The sequence below is a fragment of the Eriocheir sinensis genome, unplaced genomic scaffold, assembly GCF_024679095.1.
Source record: "Eriocheir sinensis breed Jianghai 21 unplaced genomic scaffold, ASM2467909v1 Scaffold1126, whole genome shotgun sequence".
NCBI classification, from domain to species: Eukaryota; Metazoa; Arthropoda; class Malacostraca; order Decapoda; family Varunidae; genus Eriocheir; species Eriocheir sinensis.
The window spans coordinates 52,553-67,932 of NW_026110437.1; the positions used below are offsets into that span (position 1 = coordinate 52,553).

At 38.7% G+C, this 15,380-nt stretch overlaps 2 long non-coding RNA genes across 3 annotated transcripts; both read left to right on the plus strand.

Annotated features, from left to right (window-relative positions):
* The first annotated feature begins 1,226 nt into the window (after positions 1–1,226).
* On the plus strand, positions 1,227–15,117 carry LOC126989292 (uncharacterized). 2 transcript variants are annotated; one of them, XR_007743157.1, is made up of 4 exons: positions 1,227–1,914; positions 3,013–3,074; positions 3,928–5,309; positions 13,930–13,975. It is a non-coding gene; the product is annotated as an uncharacterized LOC126989292 (long non-coding RNA). The 2 variants fall into 2 exon arrangements; XR_007743158.1 differs by having other exon boundaries at positions 1,295–1,914; positions 3,928–4,013; positions 12,638–15,117.
* LOC126989291 (uncharacterized) lies at positions 9,052–12,596 on the plus strand. The gene is made up of 3 exons (XR_007743156.1): positions 9,052–9,545; positions 11,660–11,721; positions 12,552–12,596. It is a non-coding gene; the product is annotated as an uncharacterized LOC126989291 (long non-coding RNA).
* Positions 15,118–15,380: the final 263 nt, after the last annotated feature.

Genomic DNA, 15,380 nt, shown 5'->3' on the forward strand with positions numbered 1-15,380 from the left:
AACTTTTCAGAGATTTCAACTCCACAAAGAAATTATCGAAAAACCAAAGTTTGCAATAATGCTAGAATCGATGACGGGAAAAAAAGTTAAAGAATTCCTTTTGTCATTTTTTCATCTTTTCGTTTGCAAAAGAGTTGTAATTACCCGGGAGAAATTGTGAATTACGTAGACCTGTGGATACTAAATGGACTTGTTGGAATGGGTTGGGTAACTTATTCCTGGTAAGATAAAGGTGAGGTCCCGCACGAGCATATACAAAAGGGTGAATCGCGCCACCCGCGTGTGGAGTAGGATACCTATTCCTTTATCGCCAGTATTCTCCTCAGTCATGGTTAACCTTGTAGTCACTGTAGGCCCTGGGCTGGCCAGGTATGAATGAGATCGTTACTTGGTCACCAGCCGGGTAGACATTTGCGCCCCTTTACGTTACGCATGGAGTATGCATCTCACGTGTGGAGGGGCTCCACTCACACAGCTCTCTTGGACAGAGTGGAGTCTAACGGCCATAGTGTTAGTCTTCCCAATTCCCTTTCCGTCCCCATCCCCATAAGCGGGACTGGGGTATGGACAAGCCGTCCCGTCACCTTCCCATCCCCGGGACAGATATGAGGCACCAATCCGCACGTCATAATAATGTTGGCAGCACTTTCAAATCAATAATTACAGAAAACGAGATAAATAATGCATTTTTTACACAACATTGTATTCATATACATTATATCTCATAAAACAAAACAATAGCGTTGTTGATCTACAAGTAAATAACAAGTAACGCGGGTAAGTTAATTTATGAGACAGGTTGGTATCCATGACTCGTCACACACCTGGACAGCCACACCGGGGTTGCCAGGTCGTGTCATTTATGGCATTTTTGTCTTAAATCAAGGTGGTGGCCAAGAAATACCCTTTTTTATGGTATATGTTAAGTATTCCCATAATAATGCCATATTTAGTTATCAATCTGCCGTCTTTTGCCATTCTTGGGGACAATTATAAATGAATTTTCAGGAATAACTTTACGTTTACGATCAAATGGAAACACCACAGACTTTACAAACTAAAAAATATATATCAACTTTAGCGAAGTTTGCGACATAATATCAGTCATACAAATATTCTGATACTTTTCAATATATGCCCTTCTAAAATAACAAATAGAACACTATTTACTCGTGAAATATACGAAGGAAAAGCCGAAGATGTCCTGGGGCGGTATACACAAACGTTCTTAGCATCGCTAAGTGCACTTAACGGCAAAGAATCGTTAAGTTTTCTACTTAAAATGGCGCCGAGCCGCTTAGCGCTGGAGCTGGAGCACTTAGCGGGCGGAAAATTTAAGGCGGGGAAGGGGCTCCCTTAGCACCGTTAAAAATGCATAAGTATTGCAACATGGTGGATTACAGCGGGAGGAAAGGCATCACCTCCTAATGTATCTGCCTCGTCTAGACGAATTGGAGGCGTGTAATGATTTGAAACTCATCCTGAAATATCTGTGGACTGTGCTGACCGTGCTGAGATGAGTGGTTCGGCGAGGCGGACCTTGGAAACACCTACATGGCCATCACGACTGAAGTGGTGTTCGCCGACAGGTAAAATGCAGGTGCAACCTTCACAGACTGACAGAGATTGAGTGATAACAGACACTGGAGACCCTCCAAGCGATGGCTGGTGACCGCCTGCCACCATCCACAGGCTGTCACACAAGGAGCCCTGGGAGTAACCTTGCTGGAAGCCCCGCGGGCCGCAGTGTGTGGCTGGCGTTATACAGCCCCCAGCCATCGCCTGGAGGGCATCCAGTGTCTGTTATCACTCACCTTAGGTAGTCTGTGAAGGTCCAGTCATCACTGGTGCACGTGTATCTTACCTGTGATCAACACCGGCAGCCACAGACTCCTGCCCAAGGAACGAACACAGGTGAGCCAATATTTTACCTCGCCAGACTTATCGTTTACAATATTCAACTCTTTAAACCTAACGCACCTGTTAATCTTGTGACTGACTTCAACAAACGTCTCCCACCAACCTTACCAAACCCTAAACAATACCTATTTGGGTCACTAGTGTCTGTTATTTAATTTTTACTTGACTAACCTCCCAGCGGCGATAAACCAAACCTAATCATATTAACCTAACCTGGGTAAATTTATCATTGACATATAGTTATTTCAACTTAATCTGTTATTTAAGATAGCCAGTTTTAACCAAATCAACAATTATTTAGAAAAGTTGATATTTTTAACCTAACTTAAATGTCAGAAGTGTCCTAACAAAATTACCTTCCTTTGCTTATTTTTAGTAACCAAACCAAATCAATTTGATGTACCGGTAGCTCTTAAACCGAACTTGCTCTAGTACTCAAGCTTGCATCACTTATGACTTTTTTCCTTTAATCCTAAATCAACTTGTTTAGAAACCTTGCTCTGACATACCTAACTTAATATAAGTTCACCTCTCCTAACTCAGATAAATTTCCAATTTGTGTTACTGACTATTTTTTAAACAAACATTTTGATTTTGGATGTAAATTTTTTACCAAACTAACTATCATTCAGAATGTTGCCTTATTTTAACTTCACAAAAAATTATAAACGTCACCTAACCTCATTGATCCTACTTAACGAACGGTAGCTATCCTTCCTGTAAAATACCTCCCAGGAATCCCTGGGTGTTGCAAAATGATACTAATACCCATGCTAGCTAGCATTGTAGTATTGTTTAATTTGTTTTGGTCATGTTTTTTTTTTCACATTTAAAATTAATTAGTTCACAGTCTATTATGGCTTTTGTTATTTGCAGCTTCCTTTCTTATGAAGATCTAAAAGTGAATTTTATGATTATTCTTAGTCTTACTCCCAAATAGCTATTAAAGTCAATCAACAATGCTAAAATCTTTATGAACAAAAAAAATTGCAAATTGGTCCATGAGTCAAGAGTTTTGACTTCTGGACAAGTATAGATATAGATATAGGGCAGGTACCAAAGCATTTCTAATTGTAATGTATCTATTTGCAGTGATCGTGATGACATTGACAACAACGAGCAAGTCCTCCTAGACCTAGAGTGACCTCAAGCTGGTATTCGCCACATAACATTATTGTTTAATCATTTAGTTTTTATCATCCAGCATCAAGCAATCATTCCCATGCAAGAATATAATGCACAATATAAGCAACTTCAATTGCTAGAAAATAAGACAATGTTGCCAGCCCATATAGTGTGCACTGTGCAGTAAATAACTCATGTAGATAATGCCTGTTATTCTATCACATACTTATGTCGATGCAATGTCTTTTAGTTCTTGCTTCGGGTATATTAATTACTAATCCATTCTTATTTCTCCGACGGCCATTTCCTGTGTCGATACGTCAATCAGTTCAGTACTTTTATTTTCTTAGCTTGTGTTTTGCAATTCTTTGCCAACTAAATCACTGGACACATCTTAATAAATATCACAGATTTAATTATCATATATCAGTCCCATAAGTTTATTTCAGATGCTCTTAAAACAACATCTGTCCATTCATAGTCCAACTTAACCTGGTAGCAGCAACAGGCCAAATTTGTGGCTTTACCGTGTACCAGCGACGGGCCACATTTTTGCCATGATATAAACCCCCAAAAATAGATGATGCATAAACTGATCACAAATGTGTTGATATATATTATGAAATGGTTTGCGTGAGTGATGATTTTTTCTCATTTTTCTCGCTCGGAGGGGCCTTTAAGAAACATGATCCCTGCAGCTACCAGGTTAACCTCTTTTAGTATAGTACACTAATCAAGAAAACATCCCAATTAATATATATATATATATATATATATATATATATATATATATATATATATATATATATATATATATATATATATATATATATATATACATATATATTATGTTGTTTATTTGAACTTGTACTCATATTTCAGGGCCAAACATGATGTGGAAGAAGAAATCAGTTGTCTCCATCAGTCTGGTTTGTGCCATGGCAGCTTTCTCCAGCTGTCCGGCAGAGGTCCAGTCCATGCCATGGAGAAATTCAGCCCCCAACAATGAGATGGCATGCCAGAGATGGATCCGCAGCTTCTCCTCCAATCAATCAATCCTTGCAATGCCCTTTCTCTTTTCTCCTTCTGTACCACCATGCTTACACATAACTGATCCAAGGTACTGAAACTCATTACCCTCCTCCATTTCTTCACCATTCAAAATTATTTGGCATTCTTTTTCACATTCAATGCCCACTCTATATGGGCATACAAACTCTACAACCTCCCTTCTACTCCGCTCACAAATCATCACTTTACTTTTGTTGACATTTACTTTCAACTTTATCCTTTTACATACACTATCAAAACACTGACCAAATTTTGTAAGTCACTTTCATTTTCTGCAATGAGCACCGTGTCATCAGCAAATAAGATTGAATTCATCACCCACTTCCTTCCCTCCCTCAGCATACATTTTTACTTCAATTTCCCCAACTTTGCCCTTCATTTCTCATAACACCATCCATATAAATATTGAACAACCACGATGACATGACACACCCCTGCCTTAGCCCACTTTCATCTCAAAATGTTCACTTGTTTCTCCAGTAATTTTGACACATGCAGATGCATCCTCATAGAAAGACTTTATTGCATAAAGCAGTTTTCCTCCCACACCATATATCTTTAAGACGTCCCACAATGCCAGCCAATCGACTCTGTCATAAACTTTCTTTAGAATAACTAGATCCATGAAGGCAGCATAGTATTTTTTCCTTTTGCTAATATTTTTTCTAATAAAACACCATACTGAAGGAAAATATCTGATCCACACATCCTCTTCCCTTCCTGAAGTCTCCTTGTTCTTCACTGACTTTCTCTTCTGTAAGTCTTTGCGCAGTCTCAATTAGGACTTTTCCATATACCTTTCCAGGTAGCCTACACTCAGCAGACTTATACCCCTACAACTCCCACCTCCCCTCTCCTGCCCTTCCCCTTGTAAACTGGGACCATGATGGCTTTTGTCAAGTCTGCTGGGACCTCCCCCCCCCCCTTCCCAGGCCACTTCGCATATCTTGACCATTCATATAGTAACTTCATCTCCACACTTCAACATTTCTGCTCTGATTCCTCTCAATTCATTCATCATCATCATCTCATCGACGCCTGCTCTTAGGAGCTCCCACCAGGGGATGGCCACGGCAGAAGTTTCCATCTTTCTCTATCCGGACACTCCCTCCTTGCCTGCTCAAAGTTTCTCAAGGATCTCTCATCCTTCTCCCTAACGTACTCCTGCACCCTATCTCTCCATTTCACTGGAGGTTGTCCTCTAACATTCCCTCCCTCAATCTCACATACGCCCTTCTGCTGGTCATCTTACTCTCCTCCATTCGCTCCATGTGGCCAAACCACTTTAAAGTCACTTATTCCCTTCACCCCCGCGACACATTCCAAAACGCTCATACACACTTTATTACTTATTCCATCCATTCTACTCACACCACAAGCACTCCTCAAATAACTCATTTCCACTGCCTGCACTCTAGACCTCTGACTTTCATTCCAGGCCCATGTTTCACTTGCATATGTGAGGGTTGGTACTATTATTGTATTTTCAACTGATAACTGATCCAAGGTACTTAAACTCATTGACCTCCTCCATTTCTTCACCATTCAGAATTATTTTGCATTCTTTTTCACATTCAGTTCCCACTCTATATGGGCATACAAAATCTACAACTTCACTTCTACTCCCCTCACAAACCATCACTTTACTTTTGTTGACATTTACTTTCAGCTTTCTCCTTTTACAGACGCTATGAAAATCACTGACCAAGTTTTGTAAGTCACTTTCATTTTCTGCAATGAGCACTGTGTCATCAGTAAACAGGATTGAATTCAGCACCCACTGCCTTCCCTCAGCGTACATTTTTACTCCAACTTTGCCCTTTATTTCTCTCATGACACCATCCATATAAATATTGAACAACCATGGTGACATGACACGCCCCTGCCTTAATCCCACCTTTATCTCAAAATGTTCACTTGTTTCTCCACCAATTTTGACACATGCAGATGCATCCTCATAGAAAGACTTTATTGCACTAAGCAGTTTTCCTCCCACACCATAAATCTTTAAAACATCCCACAATGCAATCCAATCGAATCTGTCGTAAACTTTTTCAAAGTCCATGAAGGCAGCGTATAGTTTCTTTCCTTTTGCTATTATTTTTTCTCCTACCATCCTGAAGGAAAATATTTGATTGATTCCATCAGTTCCTGATGCTTTTCCATTTTTTAATCTTTTTAATGCCTGATTTACTTCTTCATATGTTATACTTCTTTCTTTATATACTCCTCCTCTACCTCCGCTCAAAACTGTTGCTGTAACAGCTGCTGGACGTCCATCATCAAAATTCATTAAGTTTTTGAAATATTCTCTCCATGTCTCTTTCACAGCTTCCCCGTCTTTGAACATCTTTCCATTCTCACCCATAACTTCATTAATTTTCCTTGGGGAGATATTATTGGGGTGATGCTTTTCTTTCGTTTTTTACTTCTTTCCAATATGATTTCCTGTTCCCTTTATATTTTTCACTTAGTCTTTTCCAAAGTCTTCACCAACTCTCTTCTTACTTTCTTTTATTGCTTGTTTTAATTTCATTTTGCATTCTCTATATTTCTTTTTCCTTTCCCTTTTTACTTGCCCAACCACATTTCTTTCTCAGTTTTCTTAAAAAAGTTCCCTTTTCTCTTTTACTATCCTCCTTATCTCTTCTGTCCACCATGAATTTCCTTTTCTTTTTCCATCTCTCACCACTTTCATCCCTACCACTTTTTTGTTGTAGTTAACACTACTTCTTTAAATGTTCTAAAAACTTTTTCAGTATCTGTACTATCTTTCACACTTTCCCATTTTTCACTTAAGGCATCTGCCATTTCACGTTATACTCATCTTTTATTTCTTTTTTCCTGTAACTTTTCTATCTTCAGTATTTCCTTTTTTACTTCACCTTTCTTTTCAAACACCCACTTTTGCAAGATGGTCAGAGCCATCGAACATCCCGCTTACTACCTTCGCGTCACAGATATCCTTTCTCAGTCTTCCATCTACTGCCACATAATCAATCAATCCTTTCTGCTCATAATAATTCCCCGTCCTCCATGTGTATATGTGGATATAGGCAAAAGTAATAAAGCCCCACACATCAGAAGTTGTATTGCTTTGCCTAGGTTATGCAGATGATGTAGTATTAGTGGAAGGATTTTGCCTGATCCTAAATGACTTTGGTATGGAATGGAAACTTATCTTTAAACATAATAATGGAAATTCACACCAGCAGTAGGACAGCGGGTGCTGGGAAACAATATCTTAGAGGTAATAGAAACACATGGTTATTTAGCATTTGAGATAAGCAAGGAGGCCATAGGAGAAAGCACAAAGAAAACTGAATGAAGCCAAGGTAGGGAAAATGACGGGTGTTAGCATCAGTGGTAGAGAAGGGAAATTAGCCAGTTTGAATATGGATGTTGCCTTTGGATGGGGAAAGTAGTAACCCCACAGCTATCTTGTATGGGTCAGCAAAACTAACACTTAAGATGTCGGGAGATTAGAAATCATTCAAGACCAGTTGGCATGATAGTGTTCACATGCTCTCAGGGGAAATGGGGTGAAGCTTCTGAGAAAGGTTAACAAAGGGGAAGCTGAGTTTCAAAGAGAGGAAATGAGTGAACACCGGTGGGCCAAATTAATATAACACTGGAAATTCAAGACAATCCCCTTTGGAGAAAGGAAATATACAGAGAGGGAAAGCATATGATGACACTGGAGCAGAGTGAAACAATGTGAATGGGAGACCTGTCAAAGATAGTTGAGAAAAGTGGCCTCTGTGAATGGAGAAGTACCTATACCTATCTATAGTACATCAGATAGGTGTAGAAGCTCGGGAAACATTAGAACATTTTATAATAGTACTAGTGATTGTGTGCCTTGACCCACTGAGGTAAAGATATACCAGAGTAACCTGACTGAAAGTTGATATTTATCAAAATAAATAAACAAGAAAGTCACTGAACACACGAGTCTGAAATTATGGTAACCATCTCACGTGAGGCTAATGCATCATGTGTTGTATGTTGGTCTCTGAATACAGTACAGTGACAAACAGCTTGAATATTGAAGAAACTTCAAACTATTGAGGAGTGTGAATTAACGCATCTTAGCACATTGCATTTTGGCGGTAGAGGGGTCAGGTTAGGTTGGTCATAGGCTAGGTATAGTTAGGTTTGGTCAGGTCTGGTTAGATTTAGTTTGTTTTTGACTTGTTTACTTTTATTATTTGGTAATTCCGTGTGATACGCTTCGCGCTACGCCTTTGTTGTCACCGGCGGCTGAGGAGACGACGTCAGGGCAGTAATATACATATTTTACCAAAACACATAAAAGAATAGTGGAGGTACACCGGAAACATGAAAAGATGCACCTATATAACGATCATAGGCAATAAAGACCACAAGAGGAAGAAGAAGAAGGCTCGTTTATGTCGATCATTTACTCCACTGTTGTGTCTATTGTTTCCAAACAAGCTTTTGTGTACAGATAGATACATGTTGAATGCATTATAGCTATTTCATCTTTGCATAATATGCACTGTGGTAGCCATATACAATGCTTTTGCAAGTGATCGTTTTGCTAGGTGATGTACTTCATACCGGTATTTTGCTCAAAAAATACTTAGCTTAGAGTCCGCTAAGGGGAATTCTAAGTAATACTTAAGGGCCTATGCTTAGCTAAAAGTTGTTAAGTGCAAGGCTTAGTATTATTCTTAGAATAGTTGTGTATACGGCCCCTGGCGGTATACACAAACGTTCTTAGCATCGCTAAGTGCACTTAACGGCAAAGAATCGTTAAGTTTTCTACTTAAAATGGCGCCGGGCCGCTTAGCGCTGAAGCTGGAGCACTTAGCGGGCGGAAAATTTAAGGCGGGGAAGGGGCTCCCATAGCACCGTTAAAAATGCCTAAGTATTGCAACATGGTGGATTACAGCGAGAGGAAAGGCATCACCCAAAAATATATCGGCCTCGTCTAGACGAATTGGAGGCGTGTAATGATTTGAAACTCATCCTGAAATATCTGTGGACTGTGCTGACCGTGCTGAGATGAGTGGTTCGGCGAGGCGGACCTTGGAAACACCTACATGGCCATCACGACTGAAGTGGTGTTCGCCGACAGGTAAAATGCAGGTGCAACCTTCACAGGCTGACAGAGATTGAGTGATAACAGACACTGGAGACCCTCCAAGCGATGGCTGGTGACCGCCTGCCACCATCCACAGGCTGTCACACAAGGAGCCCTGGGAGTAACCTTGCTGGAAGCCCCGCGGGCCGCAGTGTGTGGCTGGCGTTATACAGCCCCCAGCCATCGCCTGGAGGGCATCCAGTGTCTGTTATCACTCACCTTAGGTAGTCTGTGAAGGTCCAGTCATCACTGGTGCACGTGTATCTTACCTGTGATCAACACCGGCAGCCACAGACTCCTGCCCAAGGAACGAACACAGGTGAGCCAATATTTTACCTCGCCAGACTTATCCTTTACAATATTCAACTCTTTAAACCTAACACACCTGTTAATCTCGTGACTGACTTCAACAAACGTTTCCCACCAATCTTACCAAACCCTAAACAATACCTATTTGGGTCACTAGTGTCTGTTATTTAATTTTTACCTGACTAACCTCCCAGCGGCGATAAACCAAACCTAATCATATTAACCTAACCTGTGTAAATTTATCATTGACATATAGTTATTTCAACTTAATCTGCTATTTAAGATAGCCAGTTTTAACCAAATCAACAATTATTTAGAAAAGTTGATATTTTTAACCTAACTTAAATGTCAGAAGTGTCCTAACAAAATTACCTTCCTTTGCTTATTTTTAGTAACCAAACCAAATCAATTTGACGTACCGGTAGCTCTTAAACCGAACTTGCTCTAGTACTCAAGCTTGCATCACTTATGACTTTTTTCCTTTAATCCTAAATCAACTTGTTTAGAAACCTTGCTCTGACATACCTAACTTAATATAAGTTCACCTCTCCTAACTCAGATAAATTTCCGATTTGTGTTACTGACTATTTTTTAAACAAACATTATGATTTTGGACGTAAATTTTTACCAAACTAACTATCATTCAGAATGTTGCCTTATTTTAACTTAACAAAAAATTATAAACGTCACCTAACCTCATTGATCCTACTTGACGATCGGTAGCTATCCTTTCTGTAAAATACCTCCCAGGAATCCCTGGGTGTTGCAAAATGATACTAATACCCATGCTAGCTAGCATTTGTACTATTGTTTAATTTGTTTTGGTCATATTTTTTCTCACATTTGAAATTAATTAGTTCACAGTATATTGTGGCTTTTGTTATTTGCAGCTTCCTTTCTAATGAAGATCTAAAAGTGAATTTTATGATTATTCTTAGTCTTACTCCCAAATAGCTATTAAAGTCAATCAACAATGCTAAAATCTTTTTGAACCAAAAAAATTGCAAATTGGTCCATGAGTCAAGAGTTTTGACTTCTGGACAAGTATAGATATAGATATAGGGCAGGTACCAAAGCATTTCTAATTGTAATGTATCTATTTGCAGTGATCGTGATGACATTGACAACAACGAGCATTCCTCCTAGACCTAGAGTGACCTCAAGCTGGTATTCGCCACATAACATTATTGTTTAATCATTTAGTTTTTGTCATCCAGCATCAAGCAATCATTCCCATGCAAGAATATAATGCACAATATAAGCAACTTCAATTGCTAGAAAATAAGACAATGTTGCCAGCCCATATAGTGTGCACTGTGCAGTAAATAACTCATGTAGATAATGCCTGTTATTTTATCACATACTTATGTCGATGCAATGTCTTTTAGTTCTTGCTTCGGGTATATTAATTACTAATCCATTCTTATTTCTCCGACGGCCATTTCCTGTGTCGATACGTCAATCAGTTCAGTACTTTTATTTTCTTAGCTTGTGTTTTGCAATTCTTTGCCAATTAAATCACTGGACACATCTTAATAAATATCACAGATTTAATTATCATATATCAGTCCCATAAGTTTATTTCAGATGCTCTTAAAACAACATCTGTCCATTCATAGTCCAACTTAACCTGGTAGCAGCAACAGGCCAAATTTGTGGCTTTACCGTGTACCAGCGATGGGCCACATTTTTGCCATGATATAAACCCCCAAAAATAGATGATGCATAAACTGATCACAAATGTGTTGATATATATTATGAAATGGTTTTGGAGTGATGATTTTTCTCATTTTTCTGCTCGGACATGATTTAGTATAGTACACTAATCAAGAAAAATATATATATATATATATATATATATATATATATATATATATATATATATATATATATATATATATATATTATTTGCAGCTTCCTTTCTTATGAAGATCTAAAGTGAATTTTATGATTATTCTTAGTCTTACTCCCAAATAGCTATTAAAGTCAATCAACAATGCTAAATCTTTTGAACAAAAAAATTGCAAATTGGTCCATGAGTCAAGAGTTTTGACTTCTGGACAAATAGATATAGATATAGGGCAGGTACCAAAGCATTTCTAATTGTAATGTATCTATTTGCAGTGATCGTGATGACATTGACAACAACGAGCAAGTCCTCCTAGACCTAGAGTGACCTCAAGCTGGTATTCGCCACATAACATTATTGTTTAATCATTTAGTTTTTGTCATCCAGCATCAAGCATTCCCATGCAAGAATATAATGCACAATATAAGCAACTTCAATTGCTAGAAAATAAGACAATGTTGCCAGCCCATATAGTGTGCACTGTGCAGTAAATAACTCATGTAGATAATGCCTGTTATTCTATCACATACTTATGTCGATGCAATGTCTTTTAGTTCTTGCTTCGGCTATATTAATTACTAATCCATTCTTATTTCTCCGACGGCCATTTCCTGTGTCGATACGTCAATCAGTTCAGTACTTTTATTTTCTTAGCTTGTGTTTTGCAATTCTTTGCCAATTAAATCACTGGACACATCTTAATAAATATCACAGATTTAATTATCATATATCAGTCCCATAAGTTTATTTCAGATGCTCTTAAAACAACATCTGTCCATTCATAGTCCAACTTAACCTGGTAGCAGCAACAGGCCAAATTTGTGGCTTTACCGTGTACCAGTGAAGGGCCACATTTTTGTCATGATATAAACCCCCAAAAATAGATGATGCATAAACTGATCACAAATGTGTTGATATATATTATGAAATGGTTTGCGTGAGTGATGATTTTTTCTCATTTTTCTCGCTCAGACGGGCCTTTAAGAAACATGATCCATGCAGCTACCAGGTTAACCTCTTTTAGTATAGAACACTAATCAAGAAAAACATCCCAATTAATATATATATATATATATATATATATATATATATATATATATATATATATATATATATATATATATATATATATTATGTTGTTTATTTGAACTTGTACTCATATTTCAGGGCCAAACATGATGTGGAAGAAGAAATCAGTTGTCTCCATCAGTCAGGGTTTGTGCCATGGCAGCTTTCTCCAGCTGTCGGCAGAGGTCCAGTCCATGCCATGGAGAAATTCAGCCCCCAACAATGAGATGGCATGCCAGAGATGGATCCGCAGCTTCTCCTCCAATCAATCAATCCTTGCAATGCCCTTTCTCTTTTCTCTCCTTCTGTACCACCATGCTTACACATAACTGATCCAAGGTACTGAAACTCATTACCCTCCTCCATTTCTTCACCATTCAAAATTATTTGGCATTCTTTTTCACATTCAATGCCCACTCTATATGGGCATACAAACTCTACAACCTCCCTTCTACTCCGCTCACAAACCATCACTTTACTTTTGTTGACATTTACTTTCAACTTTCTCCTTTTACATACACTATCAAAAACACTGACCTAATTTTGTAAGTCACTTTCATTTTCTGCATTGAGCACCGTGTCATCAGCAAATAAGATTGAATTCATCACCTCCCTCGGCATACATTTTTACTTCAGTTTCCCCAACTTTGCCCTTCATTTCTCATAACACCATCCATATAAATATTGAACAACCACGATGACATGACACACCCCTGCCTTAGCCCACTTTCATCTCAAAATGTTCACTTGTTTCTCCAGTAATTTTGACACATGCAGATGCATCCTCATAGAAAGACTTTATTGCATAAAGCAGTTTTCCTCCCACACCATATATCTTTAAGACGTCCCACAATGCCAGCCAATCGACTCTGTCATAAACTTTCTTTAGAATAACTAGATCCATGAAGGCAGCATAGTATTTTTTCCTTTTGCTAATATTTTTTCTAATAAACACCATCCTGAAGGAAAATATCTGATCCACACATCCTCTTCCCTTCCTGAAGTCTCCTTGTTCTTCACTGACTTTCTCTTCTGTAAGTCTTTGCGCAGTCTCAATTAGGACTTTTCCATATACCTTTCCAGGTAGCCTACACTCAGCAGACTTATACCCCTACAACTCCCACCTCCCCTCTCCTGCCCTTCCCCTTGTAAACTGGAAACATGATGGCTTTTGTCAAGTCTGCTGGGACCTCCCCCCCCCCCCCCCTTCCCAGGCCACTTCGCATATCTTGACCATTCATATAGTAACTTCATCTCCACACTTCAACATTTCTGCTGTGATTCCTCTCAATTCATTCATCATCATCATCTCATCGACGCCTGCTCTTAGGAGCTCCCACCAGGGGATGGCCACGGCAGAAGTTTCCATCTTTCTCTATCCGGACACTCCCTCCTTGCCTGCTCAAAGTTTCTCTCAAGGATCTCTCATCCTTCTCCCTAACGTACTCCTGCACCCTATCTCTCCATTTCACTGGAGGTCGTCCTCTAACATTCCCTCCCTCAATCTCACATACGCCCTTCTGCTGGTCATCTTACTCTCCTCCATTTGCTCCATGTGGCCAAACCACTTTAAAGTCACTTATTCCCTTCATCCCCGTGACACATTCCAAAACGCTCATACATACTTTCATTACTTATTCCATCCATTCTACTCACACCACAAGCACTCCTCAAATAACTCATTTCCACTGCCTGCACTCTAGACCTCTGACTTTCATTCCAGGCCCATGTTTCACTTTCATATGTGAGGGTTGGTACTATTATTGTATTTTCAACTGATAACTGATCCAAGGTACTTAAACTCATTGACCTCCTCCATTTCTTCACCATTCAGAATTATTTTGCATTCTTTTTCACATTCAATTCCCACTCTATATGGGCATACAAAATCTACAACTTCACTTCTACTCCCCTCACAAACCATCACTTTACTTTTGTTGACATTCACTTTCAGCTTTCTCCTTTTACAGACGCTATGAAAATCACTGACCAAGTTTTGTAAGTCACTTTCATTTTCTGCAATGAGCACCGTGTCATCAGTAAACAGGATTGAATTCAGCACCCACTGCCTTCCCTCAGCGTACATTTTTACTCCAACTTTGCCCTTTATTTCTCTCATGACACCATCCATATAAATATTGAACAACCATGGTGACATGACACGCCCCTGCCTTAATCCCACCTTTATCTCAAAATGTTCACTTGTTTCTCCACCAATTTTGACACATGCAGATGCATCCTCATAGAAAGACTTTATTGCACTAAGCAGTTTTCCTCCCACACCATAAATCTTTAAAACATCCCACAATGCAATCCAATCGAATCTGTCGTAAACTTTTTCAAAGTCCATGAAGGCAGCGTATAGTTTCTTTCCTTTTGCTATTATTATTTCTCCTACCATCCTGAAGGAAAATATTTGATTGATTCCATCAGTTCCTGATGCTTTTCCATTTTTTAATCTTTTTAATGCCTGATTTACTTCTTCATATGTTATACTTCTTTCTTTATATACTCCTCCTCTACCTCCGCTCAAAACTGTTGCTGTAACGGCTGCTGGACGTCCATCATCAAAATTCATTAAGTTTTTGAAATATTCTCTCCATGTCTCTTTCACAGCTTCCCCGTCTTTGAACATCTTTCCATTCTCACCCAAAACTTCATTAATTTTCCTTAGGGAGATATTATTGGGGTGATGCTTTTCTTTCGTTTTTTACTTCTTTCCAATATGGTTTCCTGTTCCCTTTATATTTTTCACTTAGTCTTTTCCAAAGTATTCACCAACTCTCTTCTTACTTTCTTTTATTGCTTGTTTTAATTTCATTTTGCATTCTCTATATTTCTTTTTCCTTTCCCTTTTTACTTGCTCAACCACATTTCTTTCTTAAGTTTTCTTAAAAAAGTTCCCTTTTCTCTTTTACTATCCTCCTT